Below are 7,500 nucleotides of genomic sequence, written 5' to 3' on the forward strand. Positions count from 1 at the left end.
TCGGGGTTGAATTCTCGGGGGCGTCGCAGCCACCGGCCTCGGGGCCCCGACTCCTCCCTGTCCTCCTGGCATCTGAAAGATCAGCAATCATGTAAACAGACATGAGAGAAAATTCAAAAGGCAAAGATGACGGCCTGCCTTACCTCAGCACAGCTGCCCAACCCTCAGAGAGCATATCATGACCGTGCTTTCTTTTTTTTTTTTATGATTTAAAAAAAAAAAAAAAAAAAAAAAAAAAAGAAAAACGGAGGGAAGCGGGACCGGCGCACGGACAGAGTCGGTCCCTCACGACACCGGCTGATCGCCTGACAAGCGGCGCAGGCTCTCGCTCTGATAAGCGGAACACCGATCAGCTCTGTCTTTCAACAGCAGGGGGCAGTAGAGGTGCACCGTTCCCAGAAACACTGCAATACCGGGTCGATGCGTGGAGCGGGACGGGGCAAGCCCCACTTCCGGCTCCCTGTTCCAAAAATCCGTTTAATATGTGGTCCCCTCCATGGGGGACGTATCAGATATTAAACTGATAAGAACAGATACTACACTTGATCTTAGCCAAAAGGCCGAGAAGCGATGCCCGCAGACTGCGCCCCGCCGGGCTCCGGCATGCGGGACGCCGACGGAGCCGGCGCGGCTGGGTCCTCGCCAGCCTCTCTGGGAGGTGGCGCCCGGCGAGACCACGCACGATCCCAGAGGATCCCAGAAACACGCCACTGGGCAGATAGAGCCGGCCGCTAAAGCCGGGCACAGTCTTACTTTGATACAGCGGCGGTGCAGCTCTGCTTGCGCAGAGCCTCCAAAAATACAGTGAACTCATCGCTATCCCTCTCCACGGAAATCTTTAGTAAAAGGCGAAAGATTTTAACGGGATGAAGAGAGACCCGAGTCGATGCAGAGCCGTCGCTCAGCAGGTGGCCGCTAGCCGGGCCTCCGTGACGCCCCCCGCTCGGGGTTGAATTCTCGGGGGCGTCGCAGCCACCGGCCTCGGGGCCCCGACTCCTCCCTGTCCTCCTGGCATCTGAAAGATCAGCAATCATGTAAACAGGACATGAGAGAAAATTCAAAAGGCAAAGATGACGGCCTGCCTTACCTCAGCACAGCTGCCCAACCCTCAGAGAGCATATCATGACCGTGCTTTTTTTTTTTATGATTTAAAAAAAAAAAAAAAAAAAAAAAAAAAAAGAAAAACGGAGGGAAGCGGGACCGGCGCACGGACAGAGTCGGTCCCTCACGACACCGGCTGATCGCCTGACAAGCGGCGCAGGCTCTCGCTCTGATAAGCGGAACACCGATCAGCTCTGTCTTTCAACAGCAGGGGCTGTAGAGGTGCACCGTTCCCAGAAACACTGCAATAAACCGGGTCGATGCGTGGAGCGGACGGGGCAAGCCCCACTTCCGGCTCCCTGTTCCAAAAATCCGTTTAATATGTGGTCCCCTCCATGGGGGACGTATCAGATATTAAACTGATAAGAACAGATACTACACTTGATCTTAGCCAAAAGGCCGAGAAGCGATGCCCGCAGACTGCGCCCCCGCCGGGCTCCGGCATGCGGGACGCCGACGGAGCCGGCGCGGCTGGGTCCTCGCCAGCCTCTCTGGGAGGTGGCGCCCGGCGAGACCACGCACGATCCCAGAGGATCCCAGAAACACGCCACTGGGCAGATAGAGCCGGCCGCTAAGCCGGGCACAGTCTTACTTTGATACAGCGGCGGTGCAGCTCTGCTTGCGCAGAGCCTCCAAAAATACAGTGAACTCATCGCTATCCCTCTCCACGGAAATCTTTAGTAAAAGGCGAAAGATTTATACGGGATGAAGAGAGACCCGAGTCGATGCAGAGCCGTCGCTCAGCAGGTGGCCGCTAGCCGGGCCTCCGTGACGCCCCCGCTCGGGGTTGAATTCTCGGGGGCGTCGCAGCCACCGGCCTCGGGGCCCCGACTCCTCCCTGTCCTCCTGGCATCTGAAAGATCAGCAATCATGTAAACAGACATGAGAGAAATTCAAAAGGCAAAGATGACGGCCTGCCCTTACCTCAGCACAGCTGCCCAACCCTCAGAGAGCATATCATGACCGTAGCTTTTTTTTTTTTATGATTTAAAAAAAAAAAAAAAAAAAAAAAAAAAGAAAAACGGAGGGAAGCGGGACCGGCGCACGGACAGAGTCGGTCCCTCACGACACCGGCTGATCGCCTGACAAGCGGCGCAGGCTCTCGGTCTGATAAGCGGAACACCGATCAGCTCTGTCTTTCAACAGCAGGGGGCAGTAGAGGTGCACCGTTCCCAGAAACACTGCAATACCGGGTCGATGCGTGGAGCGGACGGGGGCAAGCCCCACTTCCGGCTCCCTGTTCCAAAATCCGTTTAATATGTGGTCCCCCTCCATGGGGGACGTATCAGATATTAAACTGATAAGAACAGATACTACACTTGATCTTAGCCAAAAGGCCGAGAAGCGATGCCCGCAGACTGCGCCCGCCGGGGCTCCGGCATGCGGGACGCCGACGGAGCCGGCGCGGCTGGGTCCTCGCCAGCCTCTCTGGGAGGTGGCGCCCGGCGAGACCACGCACGATCCCAGAGGATCCCAGAAACACGCCACTGGGCAGATAGAGCCGGCCGCTAAGCCGGGCACAGTCTTACTTTGATACAGCGGCGGTGCAGCTCTGCTTGCGCAGAGCCTCCAAAATACAGTGAACTCATCGCTATCCCTCTCCACGGAAATCTTTAGTAAAAGGCGAAAGATTTATACGGATGAAGAGAGACCCGAGTCGATGCAGAGCCGTCGCTCAGCAGGTGGCCGCTAGCCGGGCCCTCCGTGACGCCCCCGCTCGGGGTTGAATTCTCGGGGGCGTCGCAGCCACCGGCCTCGGGGCCCCGACTCCTCCCTGTCCTCCTGGCATCTGAAAGATCAGCAATCATGTAAACAGACATGAGAGAAAATTCAAAAGGCAAAGATGACGGCCTGCCTTACCTCAGCACAGCTGCCCAACCCTCAGAGAGCATATCATGACCGTGCTTTTTTTTTTTTATGATTTAAAAAAAAAAAAAAAAAAAAAAAAAAAAAAGAAAAACGGAGGGAAGCGGGACCGGCGCACGGACAGAGTCGGTCCCCTCACGACACCGGCTGATCGCCTGACAAGCGGCGCAGGCTCTCGCTCTGATAAGCGGAACACCGATCAGCTCTGTCTTTCAACAGCAGGGGGCAGTAGAGGTGCACCGTTCCCAGAAACACTGCAATACCGGGTCGATGCGTGGAGCGGACGGGGCAAGCCCCACTTCCGGCTCCCTGTTCCAAAAATCCGTTTAATATGTGGTCCCCTCCATGGGGGACGTATCAGATATTAAACTGATAAGAAACAGATACTACACTTGATCTTAGCCAAAAGGCCGAGAAGCGATGCCCGCAGACTGCGCCCCGCCGGGCTCCGGCATGCGGGACGCCGACGGAGCCGGCGCGGCTGGGTCCTCGCCAGCCTCTCTGGGAGGTGGCGCCCGGCGAGACCACGCACGATCCCAGAGGATCCCAGAAACACGCCACTGGGCAGATAGAGCCGGCCGCTAAGCCGGGCACAGTCTTACTTTGATACAGCGGCGGTGCAGCTCTGCTTGCGCAGAGCCTCCAAAAATACAGTGAACTCATCGCTATCCCTCCTCCACGGAAATCTTTAGTAAAAAGGCGAAAGATTTATACGGGATGAAGAGAGACCCGAGTCGATGCAGAGCCGTCGCTCAGCAGGTGGCCGCTAGCCGGGCCTCCGTGACGCCCCCGCTCGGGGTTGAATTCTCGGGGGCGTCGCAGCCACCGGCCTCGGGGCCCCGACTCCTCCCTGTCCTCCTGGCATCTGAAAGATCAGCAATCATGTAAACAGACATGAGAGAAAATTCAAAAGGCAAAGATGACGGCCTGCCTTACCTCAGCACAGCTGCCCAAACCCTCAGAGAGCATATCATGACCGTGCTTTTTTTTTTTTATGATTTAAAAAAAAAAAAAAAAAAAAAAAAAAGAAAAACGGAGGGAAGCGGGACCGGCGCACGGACAGAGTCGGTCCCTCACGACACCGGCTGATCGCCTGACAAGCGGCGCAGGCTCTCGGTCTGATAAGCGGAACACCGATCAGCTCTGTCTTTCAACAGCAGGGGGGCAGTAGAGGTGCACCGTTCCCAGAAACACTGCAATACCGGGTCGATGCGTGGAGCGGACGGGGCAAGCCCCACTTCCGGCTCCCTGTTCCAAAAATCCGTTTAATATGTGGTCCCCTCCATGGGGGACGTATCAGATATTAAACTGATAAGAACAGATACTACACTTGATCTTAGCCAAAAGGCCGAGAAGCGATGCCCGCAGACTGCGCCCCGCCGGGCTCCGGCATGCGGGACGCCGACGGAGCCGGCGCGGCTGGGTCCTCGCCAGCCTCTCTGGGAGGTGGCGCCCGGCGAGACCACGCACGATCCCAGAGGATCCAGAAACACGCCACTGGGCAGATAGAGCCGGCCGCTAAGCCGGGCACAGTCTTACTTTGATACAGCGGCGGTGCAGCTCTGCTTGCGCAGAGCCCTCCAAAAATACAGTGAACTCATCGCTATCCCTCTCCACGGAAATCTTTAGTAAAAGGCGAAAGATTTATACGGGATGAAGAGAGACCGAGTCGATGCAGAGCCGTCGCTCAGCAGGTGGCCGCTAGCCGGGCCTCCGTGACGCCCCCGCTCGGGGTTGAATTCTCGGGGGCGTCGCAGCCACCGGCCTCGGGGCCCCGACTCCTCCCTGTCCTCCTGGCATCTGAAAGATCAGCAATCATGTAAACAGACATGAGAGAAAATTCAAAAGGCAAAGATGACGGCCTGCCTTACCTCAGCACAGCTGCCCAACCCTCAGAGAGCATATCATGACCGTGCTTTTTTTTTTTTATGATTTAAAAAAAAAAAAAAAAAAAAAAAAAAAGAAAAACGAGGGAAGCGGGACCGGCGCACGGACAGAGTCGGTCCCTCACGACACCGGCTGATCGCCTGACAAGCGGCGCAGGCTCTCGCTCTGATAAGCGGAACACCGATCAGCTCTGTCTTTTCAACAGCAGGGGCAGTAGAGGTGCACCGTTCCCAGAACACTGCAATACCGGGTCGATGCGTGGAGCGGACGGGGCAAGCCCCACTTCCGGCTCCCTGTTCCAAAAATCCGTTTAATATGTGGTCCCCTCCATGGGGGACGTATCAGATATTAAACTGATAAGAACAGATACTACACTTGATCTTAGCCAAAAGGCCGAGAAGCGATGCCCGCAGACGGCGCCCCGCCGGGCCTCCGGCATGCGGGACCGCCGACGGAGCCGGCGCGGCTGGGTCCTCGCCAGCCTCTCTGGGAGGTGGCGCCCGGCGAGACCACGCACGATCCCAGAGGATCCCAGAAACACGCCACTGGGCAGATAGAGCCGGCCGCTAAGCCGGGCACAGTCTTACTTTGATACAGCGGCGGTGCAGCTCTGCTTGCGCAGAGCCTCCAAAAATACAGTGAACTCATCGCTATCCCTCTCCACGGAAATCTTTAGTAAAAGGCGAAAGATTTATACGGGATGAAGAGAGACCCGAGTCGATGCAGAGCCGTCGCTCAGCAGGTGGCCGCTAGCCGGGCCTCCGTGACGCCCCCGCTCGGGGTTGAATTCTCGGGGGCGTCGCAGCCCACCGGCCTCGGGGCCCCGACTCCTCCCTGTCCTCCTGGCATCTGAAAGATCAGCAATCATGTAAACAGACATGAGAGAAAATTCAAAAGGCAAAGATGACGGCCTGCCTTACCTCAGCACAGCTGCCCAACCCTCAGAGAGCATATCATGACCGTGCTTTTTTTTTTTATGATTTAAAAAAAAAAAAAAAAAAAAAAAAAAAAAGAAAAACGGAGGGAAGCGGGACCGGGCGCACGGACAGAGTCGGTCCCTCACGACACCGGCTGATCGCCTGACAAGCGGCGCAGGCTCTCGGTCTGATAAGCGGAACACCGATCAGCTCTGTCTTTCAACAGCAGGGGGCAGTAGAGGTGCACCGTTCCCAGAAACACTGCAATACCGGGTCGATGCGTGGAGCGGACGGGGCAAGCCCCACTTCCGGCTCCCTTTTCCAAAAATCCGTTTAATATGTGGTCCCCTCCATGGGGGACGTATCAGATATTAAACTGATAAGAACAGATACTACACTTGATCTTAGCCAAAAGGCCCGAGAAGCGATGCCCGCAGACTGCGCCCCGCCGGGCTCCGGCATGCGGGAACGCCGACGGAGCCGGCGCGGCTGGGTCCTCGCCAGCCTCTCTGGGAGGTGGCGCCCGGCGAGACCACGCACGATCCCAGAGGATCCAGAAACACGCCACTGGGCAGATAGAGCCGGCCGCTAAGCCGGGCACAGTCTTACTTTGATACAGCGGCGGTGCAGCTCTGCTTGCGCAGAGCCTCCAAAAATACAGTGAACTCATCGCTATCCCTCTCCACGGAAATCTTTAGTAATAAGGCGAAAGATTTATACGGGATGAAGAGAGACCCGAGTCGATGCAGAGCCGTCGCTCAGCAGGTGGCCGCTAGCCGGGCCTCCGTGACGCCCCCGCTCGGGGTTGAATTCTCGGGGGCGTCGCAGCCACCGGCCTCGGGGCCCCGACTCCTCCCTGTCCTCCTGGCATCTGAAAGATCAGCAATCATGTAAACAGACATGAGAGAAAATTCAAAAGGCAAAGATGACGGCCTGCCTTACCTCAGCACAGCTGCCCAACCCTCAGAGAGCATATCATGACCGTGCTTTTTTTTTTTATGATTTAAAAAAAAAAAAAAAAAAAAAAAAAAAGAAAAACGGAGGGAAAGCGGGACCGGCGCACGGACAGAGTCGGTCCCCTCACGACACCGGCTGATCGCCTGACAAGCGGCGCAGGCTCTCGGTCTGATAAGCGGAACACCGATCAGCTCTGTCTTTCAACAGCAGGGGCAGTAGAGGTGCACCGTTCCCAGAAACACTGCAATACCGGGTCGATGCGTGGAGCGGACGGGCAAGCCCCACTTCCGGCTCCCTGTTCCAAAAATCCGTTTAATATGTGGTCCCCTCCATGGGGGACGTATCAGATATTAAACTGATAAGAACAGATACTACACTTGATCTTAGCCAAAAGGCCGAGAAGCGATGCCCGCAGACTGCGCCCCCGCCGGGCTCCGGCATGCGGGACGCCGACGGAGCCGGCGCGGCTGGGGTCCTCGCCAGCCTCTCTGGGAGGTGGCGCCCGGCGAGACCACGCACGATCCCAGAGGATCCCAGAAACACGCCACTGGGCAGATAGAGCCGGCCGCTAAGCCGGGCACAGTCTTACTTTGATACAGCGGCGGTGCAGCTCTGCTTGCGCAGAGCCTCCAAAAATACAGTGAACTCATCGCTATCCCTCTCACGGAAATCTTTAGTAAAAGGCGAAAGATTTATACGGGATGAAGAGAGACCCGAGTCGATGCAGAGCCGTCGCTCAGCAGGTGGCCGCTAGCCGGGCCTCCGTGACGCC

At 56.7% G+C, this 7,500-nt stretch overlaps 16 non-coding genes across 16 annotated transcripts; all 16 read right to left on the bottom strand.

Annotated features, from left to right (window-relative positions):
* Nucleotides 1-379: 379 nt before the first annotated feature.
* LOC125728742 (U2 spliceosomal RNA) lies at nt 380-572 on the bottom strand. Its single transcript, XR_007389321.1, has one exon. It is a non-coding gene; the product is annotated as a U2 spliceosomal RNA (small nuclear RNA).
* A 200-nt stretch (nt 573-772) lies between these two features.
* LOC125728772 (U5 spliceosomal RNA) lies at nt 773-886 on the bottom strand. Its single transcript, XR_007389351.1, has one exon. It is a non-coding gene; the product is annotated as a U5 spliceosomal RNA (small nuclear RNA).
* Nucleotides 887-1,318: 432 nt separating this feature from the next.
* Nucleotides 1,319-1,512, bottom strand: LOC125728669 (U2 spliceosomal RNA). Its single transcript, XR_007389249.1, has one exon. It is a non-coding gene; the product is annotated as a U2 spliceosomal RNA (small nuclear RNA).
* Nucleotides 1,513-1,712: 200 nt separating this feature from the next.
* On the bottom strand, nt 1,713-1,826 carry LOC125728680 (U5 spliceosomal RNA). The gene has a single exon (XR_007389260.1). It is a non-coding gene; the product is annotated as a U5 spliceosomal RNA (small nuclear RNA).
* A 431-nt stretch (nt 1,827-2,257) lies between these two features.
* On the bottom strand, nt 2,258-2,450 carry LOC125728657 (U2 spliceosomal RNA). The gene has a single exon (XR_007389237.1). It is a non-coding gene; the product is annotated as a U2 spliceosomal RNA (small nuclear RNA).
* A 199-nt stretch (nt 2,451-2,649) lies between these two features.
* On the bottom strand, nt 2,650-2,761 carry LOC125728778 (U5 spliceosomal RNA). The gene has a single exon (XR_007389358.1). It is a non-coding gene; the product is annotated as a U5 spliceosomal RNA (small nuclear RNA).
* A 435-nt stretch (nt 2,762-3,196) lies between these two features.
* LOC125728660 (U2 spliceosomal RNA) lies at nt 3,197-3,389 on the bottom strand. The gene has a single exon (XR_007389240.1). It is a non-coding gene; the product is annotated as a U2 spliceosomal RNA (small nuclear RNA).
* A 199-nt stretch (nt 3,390-3,588) lies between these two features.
* Nucleotides 3,589-3,704, bottom strand: LOC125728788 (U5 spliceosomal RNA). The gene has a single exon (XR_007389368.1). It is a non-coding gene; the product is annotated as a U5 spliceosomal RNA (small nuclear RNA).
* Nucleotides 3,705-4,135: 431 nt separating this feature from the next.
* LOC125728626 (U2 spliceosomal RNA) lies at nt 4,136-4,327 on the bottom strand. Its single transcript, XR_007389206.1, has one exon. It is a non-coding gene; the product is annotated as a U2 spliceosomal RNA (small nuclear RNA).
* Nucleotides 4,328-4,525: 198 nt separating this feature from the next.
* On the bottom strand, nt 4,526-4,639 carry LOC125728770 (U5 spliceosomal RNA). Its single transcript, XR_007389350.1, has one exon. It is a non-coding gene; the product is annotated as a U5 spliceosomal RNA (small nuclear RNA).
* Nucleotides 4,640-5,068: 429 nt separating this feature from the next.
* On the bottom strand, nt 5,069-5,259 carry LOC125728641 (U2 spliceosomal RNA). Its single transcript, XR_007389220.1, has one exon. It is a non-coding gene; the product is annotated as a U2 spliceosomal RNA (small nuclear RNA).
* A 201-nt stretch (nt 5,260-5,460) lies between these two features.
* LOC125728681 (U5 spliceosomal RNA) lies at nt 5,461-5,574 on the bottom strand. The gene has a single exon (XR_007389261.1). It is a non-coding gene; the product is annotated as a U5 spliceosomal RNA (small nuclear RNA).
* Nucleotides 5,575-6,007: 433 nt separating this feature from the next.
* On the bottom strand, nt 6,008-6,200 carry LOC125728656 (U2 spliceosomal RNA). Its single transcript, XR_007389236.1, has one exon. It is a non-coding gene; the product is annotated as a U2 spliceosomal RNA (small nuclear RNA).
* Nucleotides 6,201-6,399: 199 nt separating this feature from the next.
* On the bottom strand, nt 6,400-6,514 carry LOC125728787 (U5 spliceosomal RNA). Its single transcript, XR_007389367.1, has one exon. It is a non-coding gene; the product is annotated as a U5 spliceosomal RNA (small nuclear RNA).
* Nucleotides 6,515-6,944: 430 nt separating this feature from the next.
* LOC125728649 (U2 spliceosomal RNA) lies at nt 6,945-7,135 on the bottom strand. Its single transcript, XR_007389229.1, has one exon. It is a non-coding gene; the product is annotated as a U2 spliceosomal RNA (small nuclear RNA).
* A 201-nt stretch (nt 7,136-7,336) lies between these two features.
* LOC125728784 (U5 spliceosomal RNA) lies at nt 7,337-7,449 on the bottom strand. The gene has a single exon (XR_007389363.1). It is a non-coding gene; the product is annotated as a U5 spliceosomal RNA (small nuclear RNA).
* Between the last annotated feature and the right edge of the window lie 51 nt (nt 7,450-7,500).

This window comes from Brienomyrus brachyistius, unplaced genomic scaffold (assembly GCF_023856365.1).
Source record: "Brienomyrus brachyistius isolate T26 unplaced genomic scaffold, BBRACH_0.4 scaffold355, whole genome shotgun sequence".
Lineage (NCBI taxonomy): Eukaryota > Metazoa > Chordata > Actinopteri > Osteoglossiformes > Mormyridae > Brienomyrus > Brienomyrus brachyistius.